We start from the raw sequence: 13235 nt of genomic DNA, 5'->3' as shown, positions 1-13235 counted from the left end.
TTTCCAGCCCATTTCCTTTCAAAGACTCGCATGATTAGGTCATGCTAACCTAGTTATCTTTCTTAAAGTAAACTAACTTAGGACCTGATGACATCCACAAAATCCTTTCACAGAACCACCTAGATTAACTTTTAATTGAATAACTTAAAGAAGGTGTATGTATACCAGGGAGCAGGGTCTTATAGTCATCTTAGAAATCTACTAATATCTGTCCAAATTCCAGCATCTGAGATGGACTTCTTTGCATCTACATGCTACACTCCTGGGAGCTAATAGTCCTCTTAAACTCCATTTTACTTACTTACATATTGTGCCAGGTATTATTTAATATCAAGCATTATTCACTTATGTAAGCACTAAACATATATTTTGATTTTTCTGAGTCTAATGCCAGCCTATCTGGCTGTGGTTATGACTCACCTAGCTTTTCTCAAGTAACATCTTGTCCTGTGGTTTTCATAGGAACTAAACCCCTCTTCCTATGCCCTTTGTTTAGGCTTGATATGTAGCTTTAACCTCATCGCATCACCTAGAATCATTAATTTCCATTGAGACTTTGCTATAGGCTGGGTCTTGAGGACACAGAGATAAATAATACATACAGCCATTATCTGAAGAGGGCATAAATGGTAAAGAATAGTTGGCTTATATTATTATACACCATCACAGAGATATTTACATGCTCTCTCTACTGAGAGAAAAAGGAAGGGAGTGACCTTGAGCAAAGTCTCTATGGATGAGTTGAAGCGCCAGGTGAGCCAATGGAGGCAGAGTGTTCCAGATGCAGAGCGTGGCGCATTAATGAAACTGCGAGATATTTGGAATGGTGGATGCATAGGGTTAGAGGAGTACCAAAGTGAAAAGTAGTTAATAATGCTAAAGTTTACAAATTACAGTGAAGATGTAAAACCTAGGAATATACCAAATATCACAGTAATTATTTATCATAAGGCAGAAACTATAAGAAATGAAAATACATTTACATGTATTACAAATACACAGATACAGTGTAATGTTAAGATATTTAACACACCTCTCTCAATCCAAGTCAAGAGGACAAAAATTAATGAAGATCTGCAGGACATGTACAATATAATCAATATGGCAGATATGTGTATTGAAGTTTATACCCCAATATGGTATGCTTTCTTTTCAATCAACATAGAATAGTAAAAAACCTGACCATATCTAAGGTCTTAAAACTCTTGTGTTACTACTTTGTGCTATTGTTCTATGTAGATTTCTTTATTAAACCCTATTAATTAGTAGCAAATTCGATTAGCAATATTCGATTAATATTTTCAACTGTTTGTGCCTTTTTTTTTTTTTTTTTAGTGAGCAATCTTAATATGCTATTTGTTTTTTCCATGTTCCCTTTCAACCTTTTGGCTGGAATATCCTTGGAAATATCTTATGATGGTTATTTTACATTTTTACTTTTTCATTATGAGTTGCTCTAGATCAGCCATTTGTAAATGATTCATGGGGATAGAGTGGGACCATAGCTAAATGTCAGGCTGTCCAGAGTAACAGGAGTGTCGTGTCTGAATACAGAGCGCTGTGTCTTTCAGAGCAGCCTTTTCCTCTTTCAACTTCACCAGCAGACTGCTCCATGAAGATACGCTTTTTTTTCCAATTTAATATTATATACAGCCCACTTATTTATACCTTTCAAGCCTTCACGCCAAACTGGAGTCAGAGAAGTTATCTTTCTTATCCAGTCTTTGTATTTGTTCCTTTTGTTCCAATGAGAAATTATTGGTGTTTCTCTGACGGATGCCACTTTGGAGAAGGGAGCTTTGTGAGGTTTGTCTGAGATCTAAAGGATGGAGTTGTGCTTCTAAAGCTTACTCTTATTACTTAGTGATGATTACTGGGAAGTTGAGGAAAACTTCTTTAATCTCTCCTTTTGAACTATACATTTAATTTTCTTTTTCTTTTTTTTTAGATTTTATTTATTTATTTCAGAAAGAGAGAGAAGGTGCGTGCGTGTGCACATTTACTGGAGCAGGGGGAGGGGCAGAGGGACAACCAGACTCCCTGCTGAGCAGGGAGCCTGATGTGGGGCTTGATCCCAGGACCCTGAGATCATGACATTTATCACTACATAGTATTCTTATAGTTAAGTATTTTGTTAGGTAATAAACTCTGTGTCCATTTTCTCTCTTTTAACCTGTAGAAATTATTTAGAAATAAAAACCCTGGATTTAAAATATATAGTAATACGTTGATATGTTTTGCATTTTTCTCATAATAACTATTTTTAAATGGTGAATGTGTCTTTGCCTATGCATTCAACTGAGAACAAAATAATACTACATTCTATAGTTTAAAAATTTTTATTTTTAAATAAAACTATTTTGAAGCTGTCAGTGATGTTTATGAGTGCCAAATATTTTTCATTGAAAGGAATTGACATTTTGAAATTTTTATAGGTGTCACATGATACATCTCAATGTTAGACTTTGCAATATACTCACTGCACATAAAAAGAAAGTGATGATAATTGGGGAAAATTCTAATATATTAGTATAATCATCTCCAAATCAACATTATCACATTTGCTTAGATTGTTTTGTCACACTCAAGCTAGAAGTGACTTTAAATAATTTCTGTCTATTGTAATTCTGTTATTTCTTCCTGTTATTGTATAATTTTGCAAAATATAAAATGTTCTCATTATTCAAAGATATGGTAGTAGATCATATTGGTAGATTTTAATCTCTCAGTAGATTGTATGTTTTATGTGGACAAAAATCATTTCTTTTACTTACTTTTGTACTCAGGGAACTTGGCACAATCTCTGTTAGGCTTGTTTGAGGTATTTGTTTAATGGATTTACTCCTTTTCATGGTCCTAATTGCTTCTGATTCTTGTTTTTACCACTTAGTAGTGGTTTCTTGAAGATGAGGGGAACTCTTGTCTTTACTCTGGACTTTTAACAATAGAAATTTAATCTTAATATTTGAATTCTTTCAGAACTTTATCTTCTTATCTTTTTTCCCCCAGAATATTCATGTATCGCACACCCAGTTTCTCCAGTCTTACATGAGAAAGGTACATGTGTCACAATTAATGGACTGACATCCTTTACTAAAGTCCATATGTGATTCAGATTTCCTTAGTTTTCTCTACTGTCCTTCCTCTGGTCCAGGATCCAATCTAAGATACCATGCGTTTAGTAGTCATCTGTCCTTGTACTCCTCTTAGTTAAAAGTTTCTTAGACTTCCCTGTTCTTGATGAACTTGACAGCTTTGAGGATTACTAGTCGAGTGTTTTTTTTTTACTTCTTACTGTAGACATCTCAGATATACACAAAAGTATAGAAAATAATTATGCTTCATGACCTAAACCCTCTTCTAGACTTTGCTTTTCTGCATAACAACTTTTGAGTAGGTTCTTCAAGCAAATTCCAGCAATTTTGGAACACTTTAGCTTGCTGCTTAAAGTCCATGTTTACTTTTTGCATCTTTTCATGATTTGGCCCCATTCCCCACATTTGGTATGTATCATCATACTTTGAGATATGACTTGGTAGCTATTTCTTAGTTTTATTAAAGATGGAGTTCCCCTTTAAAATTTTGTTTTTATTATTTATATATTGTTTTTAGTTAGGAGGGGTTAGGATAATGTAAGTTTTACTCTATCATCTTCACCTTCAACTAAAAACATGTAAAGGAATATAATAATGTACTAGCAGATTTTATTTTGTTTTGTCTTACAATGGTGGAGAATGAACAGTAGATAAAGCCTATGGGGGACATGAACAATGACTGCCACAAGTATGTAAAAAAGGAATACTCTGTATCAGCGATAATAAGTCCTCTGTGAATGTAGTTATTGAAACATAAAGAACTTTCTGGCATCCTTGTAGAGTGGATTTAAGCACATTGTAGTTTTAAAAAAATTTAGTTACTTCTGAGGTCCCACTTCAGTCCTTTAACTCTATTATTTCATGATTTGTTTTTCTGTAAAACAATTAGTCACAGGAATTTTTAGATTCTTAAATGGGAAATTCAAAGCAGTCTGATAAGACATATTTTCTTTTTAGTAATTTTTAGCAGAAAAAGAGAAAAACTATACTTAAATCTTTTTTTTCCTGTATACTGCTTGATAATAAAAAAATAAAATAATAATCGACAAAGGAAGGAACAAATAGATTTAAAAAAATTTTAAAGCTACTTTGAGATTTAAGTGATTCGTAAATGCTGTGAAAATGGTAATTATATGTATATTATGTATGTACATACATAATATACATGTTTATATATTATATATATAATATATATATAGTAGGACATATAATTTCATCAGCCTTTTAATGATCTTTCTTCTTAAAATTTAATTAGCAAAATTTATTTATGGTACAACAGCAATTTGTTGCAGATACAATTGAAGAGGCTTTCTTGCAGTATTTAAAGGCACTAACTAAACAAAGGGAAATAGTAAAATGTTCAGCATCCTGATCTCAGGGGGAAGGAAATGGACCAGAACATGCTTGTGTTCAAGCTGTTCTAGTGACTTCTTCAGAATATTCTATGAGCACTACTCTGTATTTCAGAATAACAAGTTGCTGGAACAGCAACACCATCAGCATGAATTTGCACCTTTGGTGGATAATCATAAGGCTTCATTTTTCCGAAAGTCGTAATTCACATCAGCCTACTGCACTGAGTGAGATAACATTATTTTCTTGTTCATGGAAATAAAATTCTACAGGTAATTTACTGATGTGCTAATTACCATTTTCAATGATGAGCTAAGGAACACTGTGGTTTCTCAAATTGTTCCTACCCTGAAAAATGTATTTATATTTGTAAAAACTCTGAAGCATAAAATGGTATTAGTCTTGTGGATTGCTGCCAAACATGGTAGGCAATATGCTTTATATATATATATTTTTTTTCTTTTCTTTTTTTTGTCTATGATTAACTATGTTTGAGCAGGAAATGCCATAATGGTTGATTTATTTGTGTGTGTGAGTAACAATTTCTCCATAATATCAGTGATGAAAACATTTCAGCATCTGTGAAGGTTTAGCAGATAGAAAGATATATATATGTATATATATATATTCCTTTTTACACAACAGAAGCATTGAACTGCTAAAGCCCTGCAAAGGAAATAATACCTCCATTGATTCAAAATTTCAAAAAGGTCTTTATTTTAATTGTCTGCTACCTTTAGTTCTCCCACCTGCATTGCTTGCTGCCATCTGGCCATGCTCCAGCTTTTCATTCTCAGTCATTTCTAAGGCTTTTCTGTTTGCTTTCCTGTTTCCAAACTTACACATATAGGACTCCAATTTATCCCTCAAAGTTTATTTTACCCTTCCTCTATGAAATCTGTCTTGATTTCCCAACGGGTTTCTAATGTTGTCTTTGATATCTCATTTTGTTCCTCACTCAGGGCTCTTATAATTGTGCACCTTAATCAGGGCTCGCGTTATTAGATGTGAAATATGGTGATTGAGGTACTTGTCTTATGCTTTTGCCTATTTGTGGACTTCTTGAGATCAGGAGCTTTGTTTTTCTCATTTTTTGTTTGTATTTCTCCTTTCTTCACACTTAGCTCTATAACACTGTGATACTACACATGACATATGGACATGGTAAATTACAATAGATGTTTCTTGATTAAACTGTTGACTGAAATGTGTCTTACCATCATTGTCTCCTTCCTTGGCCTTGTAGATATTGTTCTCATTGTTTTTATTCTAATTTCTGGCTGTTCCCTCTTGCCTGCTCATTTAATTTTTTTTTCTTCTTAATATATTTTATGTATATATGTATATTAAGATTGTCTTTATTTATTAGAGAGAGAGAGAGCACAAGCAGCAGGAGGGGCAGAAGGAGAAGCAGACTCCTTGCTGAGCAGGGAACCAATGTGGGGCTTGATCCCAGAACCCCGAGATCAAGACCTAAGCTGAGCTCAGACACCTTGCTTAACTGATGGAGCCACCCAGGTGCCCCAATTATATTTCTTATCTATCTCCATTTTCCCAAACCTATGTCAATGTCGTGCATTTATTCTTCTGTCTTTACCACCTTGTCTGCTTTCATCATTCCCTTCCTGAGTATAGTAACCAGAGGTGCACAAGCCTTAAAAGTGTTATTTTGTACCACCTTTCTGTACTACCTGCCTGACAAAATGCTGACTCTTAACTAGTTGTACCTTTTTTTTACACTTGAATTTTCTGAGAGCTACTTGAGAAAATGCATACTACTCGGATACCTCCATTTAAATGTAATTTAGAAACCTCAAATTTAATACACCTTTCTAAACCATTCCTCCCCACCACTTCCTAATTCAAACTTAACAGCACCAGTAATTATTTCTTCCAGAAAACAATATGCAGTTTATAGCCAATGACTTCAATTAAACACACATACACACAAACACACAGAAAAGACATCAATAAATTAATGATATTTGTCCTCTGGTATTTGCCTTTGGGATATTATTTTTTTTATATCTACTATACCTTATTTTTATACTTCATAATAAATATGAATGAGTTTCATAATCAAAAATTTTGAGAACTGTTACAGAAAAACCACTAAGTTAGAACTATAGGAACTGGTCTAGAACTGAACAGGCTTTAGTCTTGATTCTGCCATTATCAATGCATGTGACAATGAAATGTCACAAGCTACTACTTGCTTCTGTTTTGTCAACATTCTCTTAGCAAGTATTTTTTGGTATTCCTGTGACACCTGGCATTAGAGTTTTGGTGCTTGGGTTCATGACCTCATGTTTGACCTGATGGTAACCCAGTCTAGTGGAAGTGACAGATATTTAACAATATACAAATGGAAACAACAGAATATGAAACCAATGGAACAGGAGCAGAGACAAGAGACTGAGTGGTTTTGTTTCAGGTAGTCTAGAAGGGTTGGTGAGCAAGATCCCAACATTCTTTCTAGTTAGGTGATTCCAATATTGACTATCTCATTGGTAGTGACAGTTCCTAAAAGATACTTTTTTATTTGGCTCATTTTCACAGAACAGAATCATTAAAAAAGAGAAGAAGAAGAATAGAGCATTAACTTTTTTATAATGAATATACTAGCATTCTCAATAAACTGTAATGCACATATGAATGTAGAAAGTAAGAATACTTGTGGATATTTTTTTCTTCAAACAAGTATGTCCTTAATCTTAAGGAGTGCTCTTTAACAAAAAAATGGGATCAGTGTTGCAATTGTTTTAGAGGACTATAGAGGTGATTATGGAAATTAGAAAGTAAGCAAAGGAATAATAATTTCAAACACAGCAATAGAAAGTCACATTATTTAAAACAGAATGGAATACTTCTATCATACAGGGAAAGGGATCAGATCTTTTAACATTTCAAGTCAGAAAAAAATATTATATTAGTCTGATTATATTAACCCTATCTAAATGTAAAAGGAGAAGCTGCCATTATGGGTGTGCGGAAGTCATGTCTGTAGTTCTTAGAAGTCATGCCTAACCTGTTCAAATATAAAGACACTTTTTTGAAGGCAAAAAATTTCACAGCCCAATGTATTATAATAGTGTTACATTCAGTGTTTATTTATTGAGAAAATAGCTGTCTGAATATGGGATTTACAGATTTCTAGAAATAATTCTGTTCCTTAAACACAGTACATACCTTCTCACACTTGTATATTAACTGTTTTTGTTTTCCTCCACCAGCAATTTTCTGCCTAATCTTTTTGGTCAGATTGTGCCGATTATTCAAGGCCCATTTCAAATTCTACATGGTACGTGAAGCCTTGTTCCAACACCTTAGCCTTCAGTGATGTCTGCCTCCTTAAAACTTCCTTGGAATTATAGAGCTGGAGGGAAGCTTGGAGACCACCACCTCTTGTTCTATGCTGCATAAGGTAACTATTTGCCTATGTTAGACCTTTCTGAAAATTAGAAAACCATGCTTCTTTTGGAAGATGCATCTAGAGCATATGGCTTGGCAGGTAGAACATGAGCCAAATTTCAGCCTTCAGCAGCCCCTTGGCTGGGTATCATTGTCTAGGGCAAAACTGCCAGTACACATTTTGTTCTGATCATATCTCGCCTCGTGATGTTATTTGACCTTTCAATGCCAAATAATAAGATATAGAAGATTGATGTAATTTCGAGGGGTGTAAAAAAATAAATTTTAGGGGTGTGATTACACACTTCTTGGTACAGTTATAGAATCCAGAGTAGAGCATCGATGAGTAAGTGATATTCATATTAAAACTCCTAAAGGCAATGAGATCATATCATCACAGAAGTCAAATCAAAGTTTCAGCACTAATATTTGAACTGAAGCACTAATATTTGAAAGAAGCTTAAGCTTGGGAGCGAAGTGAAATAGGTTATTTATTGACAAAGTGTTTATACAAAGGAAAGATGACTTTGGAAATGTCATGGGGGAAAATAAGGAATAATTAGGTTTAGAGAGGGCAGGATAGCCCAAAGAAAAAGATGATGCAGGTACTTCTTGCATGACAGTGTGATATTGGTGAAGAGATAGACAAATAGATGAATGGAACAGAGTGGAGAACACAAAAATAACCCTGCACACATATTCAGCGGAGTTTTGAAAGTGCAGAAGCAATTCAGTGGAGGAAGGACAGCTCCCTGAAGAAATAGCTCAGAAATATCAACTGGATATCCCCAGGTGTAATAGAGGCAACTCAACTTACATCTCACATCTTATACACAAACAAAACAAAACTCAAAATGGACTCGAGGCAAATGTAAGACGCAAAATTACAAATTTTTTTAAGAAAACACATTGATCAAAATATCCAGAACCTAGGGCTAGGCAGTGTTCTTAGACTTGATTTAAAAAAGCATAATCTATAAAAGGGAAAATTAATAAGTTAGAGCTCATCGAAATAAAATAAAACAGCAAAAACTTGCCTCTTGGAATGCAGATCACTCCTCTTTTTTGTAAGTAGGACCACCTAGATTTACTGATGTGTGAAGTTATCAAAACTGTTTTTTTCTCAATGAAAAGCTCATCTTAAACATTTAAAAAAAATTTCAAAACCGCTAAGCATGCAAAATATAAAATAATTTGCAACAGCTGTTAATTGGAGGAATTTTTTACAAACTTTATTATCTGCAGACAGAAAAGATTTCTAATTTTAACCATTAACAGATGCTTTAGCTAATGATTTCTACATAGTCATTGTATGAAATGTGCTCAAATGTGATTTTGATTATTTTAGTTGATCCTAAGAGTTTGCTGGAATTGGTGTAATTCCTTTTCAGAAAAGTCTGCAACCAGTCATATGAACTACTGTTTCAAATAAGGTTGTCTTTTTAGGAGATAGGATATAATATATAACTCTCTGATTAATAGCACTCAGGCTTTCAAGCCATTGAACATCTGATTGGAAGGATGAGAAAACCTGTAAGGAACACTGTTATGAATTTGTAATCCCATATCTTATTAAGGAAATCTAGTTTTACCTATATGACTACAAAGTGTGTTATGTTAGTGCTCCATAATGCTTTTGCTAGGTCCTGAAAGGATGCTGGTTTTCTGGCTCAATTTTACAGACTTATGAGATTGTTGATTAATCTGGAATAGTGTGCAAAACATGACAGCACAATAGTCGTAAAACAATAGACAAAAAAGTTATGTCTGAATTTTTTTCTTAATTCGTTTTCTTTTTAAAAGAGAATGTCCTTAAACGCTTCCACACTGATAATAGAAGTCTTTACAAAACTGATGCTATTTCTCACACTCCATTAAACTACCTCTTTTATCTTTGAAATTGATGTGAAAGCAAAAATATTCATATTATGTTGACTCCACTTTTTAAATTGCTTTTGAAGGGAAAAAACTAAAATAAAAAAATATGTTCGAGACTCAAGAAGTGGACAAATACATCTAATTTATTTTGCGAGGATCATTAAAACCCAGCATCTCTGTTATTTTGTAACTGGTTAGCATTTAGGGTGACAATCTAGAATATGATAGGACATTTTTAATAGTTAAAAAATACCATTTTCCCATATTAAGAATGAGGAATCTGGTTTGTATCAAGGGTGAAATCTATAGAAAGCCTAAAAACAAAATTTTCTTTCCCTTAATCACTTTAAAGGTTGATCCTAAGACTGGAAATCATGAATGTGCCATTGGTAATAATTAACCCCTCCAACACTTCAGTATACACACCTAATGGCAACTTTTAGGAGCTGTGGATCACCTTTAATTTTCAATTCTTCTTAGTATGAATATTGATAAAGTAATAAATTATGAAAGGCCAATAGAAAACAACTTAATTGATTTAAAGTAGTCAAATGTCATTTTCAAGCAAAAGAAAAGTAAGGTATGTATTTTTTTCCCCAAGATCATAATACGCAACACTTACTTAGGTTAGGTTAACTATAATACCATGTACAATTTAGTCAAGAAAATGAATCATTTAAAAATTCTCCTGGAGCTTAAATTTTGCTTTCTAGCCGCAGTATGGACTCTAGCTTACAGATCTCCATTGGAAAGTAAAGGGCTATGCAAGGAAGCCCTCATCAAAGATGGCTTGCTCTTTGCTGGGGCTTGCTCCAGAATGAAAATCAACGCACTGCTGCCTTCATTGAGAAAGTCTTGCCCCTTCCCAGCACGCACAATTTAGACAGCTGAACTAAAGAGTGCACTTAGTTACATAGTTGATTTATATTCTGGCTCCAGCTCCTTATCTATAATCAATCTATTAACAGAGAGTTTGCAGTCAGCAGCCAGGTTGGGGTCCACCCTTTGATAGCATTGCTACAGTGGCTTGTTGCCCACAATCAATTGTGATGAACTCTCTCCAAGAAAGCAACCAGCTACAAAAGCTGCTGATGAGTTTGCGCCCTCTGCTGGAGGGATGGAGATATTTCATGATTACTTGTTTGATAATTTGGCACTCTGAAATGGATAAAATCAGAAGTTGGCTGACTAATAGACTTCATTTCTGGGCCCTGGTGCAAAAACCTTGCTTGCGGCTTAGATCTGAACTTATTTCTGTGGGAGCTTCACAGGGGAAAAGTGGAGCTTATCTGCTTGATTCATTTAAAGACACAAACCTATCTGCTACATATAGCAAATGTGTAACAATTATGCCAAAAAGTGTCATGCTAGCACACTGCATAGGTAGAGAATATGGTGAAGTCATCTATGAGAGGAAACATTTAATTTTAAAGTAAACAACAAAGCTTGTCTTTAAAAAAATTTTTTTATTATGTTATGTTAGTCACCATACAGTACATCATTAGTTTTTTTTTTTTTAAAGATTTTATTTATTTATTCGACAGAGATAGAGACAGCCAGCGAGAGAGGGAACACAAGCAGGGGGAGTGGGAGAGGAAGAACCAGGCTCATAGCAGAGGGGTCTGATGTGGGGCTCGATCCCATAACGCCGGGATCACGCCCTGAGCCGAAGGCAGACGCTTAACCACTGTGCCACCCGGGCGCCCCCATCATTAGTTTTTGATGTAGTGTTCCATGATTCATTGTTTGTGTATAACACCCAGTGCTCCATGCAATACGTGCCCTCCTTAATACCAATCATCGGGCTGGCTCATCCCTCCATCCCCTTCCCCTCTGAAACCCTCAGTTTGTTTCCCAGAGTCCATAGTCTCTCGTGATTCATTTCCCCTTCTGTTTACCCCCCCTTCATTATTCCCTTCTTTCTCCTACTGATCTCCCTGCTATTCCTTATGTTCCACAAATGAGTGAAACCATATGATAATTGTCTTTCTCTGCTTCACTTATTTCACTTAGCATAATCTCCTCCAGTCCCATCCATGTTGCCGCAAATGTTGGATAGTTGTTCTTTCTGATGGCTGAGTAATATTCCATTTATATATGGACCACAACTTCTTTATCCATTCATCTGTTGAAGAGCATCTCAGCTCCTTCCACAGTTTAGCTATTGTGGACAATGCTGCTATGAACATTGGGGTGCATGTGGCCCTTCTCTTCACTATGTCTCTATCTTTGGGGTAAATACCCAGTAATGTAATCGCTGGGTCATAGGGTAGCTCTATTTTTAACTTTTTGAGGGACCTCCACACTGTCTTCCAAAGTGGCTGTACCAACTTGCATTCCCACCAACAGTGTAAGAAGATTCCCCTTTCTCCACATCCTCTCCAACATTTGTTGTTTCCTGCCTTGTCAATTTTTGCCATTCTAACTGGCGTAAGATGATATCTCAATGTGGTTTTGATTTGAATTTCCCTGATGGCTAATGATGTTGAACGTTTTTCATGTGTTTGTTAGCTATTTGTATGTCTTCATTGGAAAAGTGTCTGTTCATATCTTCTGCCCATTTTTTGATTTGATTATTTGTTTCTCGTGTATTGAGTTTGAGAAGTTCTTTATAGATCTTGGATACCAGCCTCTTATCTGTAGTTTCATTTGTAAATATCTTCTCCCATTCCGTGGGTTGCCTCTTTGTTTTGTTGACGGTTTCCTTTGCTGTGCAGAAGCTTTTTATCTTGACGAAGTCCCAAAATTTCAATTTTTCTTTTGTTTCCCTTGCCTTGGGAGACGTGTCATGAAAGAAGTTGCTGTGGCTGATGTCAAAGAGGTTACAGCCTATGTTCTCCTCTAGGATTTTGATGGATTCCTGTCTCACATTGAGGTTTTTCATCCATTTGGAGTTTACCTTTGTGTATGGTCTGAGAGAGTGGTCAAGTTTCATTCTTCTGTATATAGCTGTCCAATTTTCCCAGCACCATTTACTGAAGAGACTGTCTTTTTTCCACTGGATGTTTTTTCCTGCTTTGTCAAAGATTAGTTGACCATAGAGTTGAGGGTCCATTTCTGGAGTCTCGATTCTGTTGCATTGGTCTATGTGTCTGTTTTTGTGCCAGTACCATGCTGTCTTGGTGATCACAGCTTTGCAGTATAGCTTGAAATCCGGCAACGTGATGCCACCAGCTTTGTTTTTCTTTTTCAACATTTCCTCAGCGATTCAAGGTCTTTTTTAGTTCCACACAAATTTTAGGATTGTTTGTTCCAGCTCTTTGAAAAATGCCATTGGTATTTTGATCAGGATAGTGTTGAAAGTGTAGATTGCTCTGGGTAGCATAGACATTTTAACTATGTTTATTCTTCTGATCCCTGAGTGTGGAATGTTTTTCCATCTTTTGTATCCTCTTCAATGTCTTTCATCATTGTTCTGTAGTTTCTAGAGTATAGATCCTTTACCTCTCTGGTTAAGTTTATTCTGAGATATCTTATGGTTTTTGGTGTTATTGCAAA

The sequence above is a fragment of the Ursus maritimus genome, unplaced genomic scaffold (assembly GCF_017311325.1).
Source record: "Ursus maritimus isolate PB19 unplaced genomic scaffold, ASM1731132v1 scaffold_13, whole genome shotgun sequence".
Lineage (NCBI taxonomy): Eukaryota > Metazoa > Chordata > Mammalia > Carnivora > Ursidae > Ursus > Ursus maritimus.
This window is presented reverse-complemented; position numbering follows the sequence as displayed.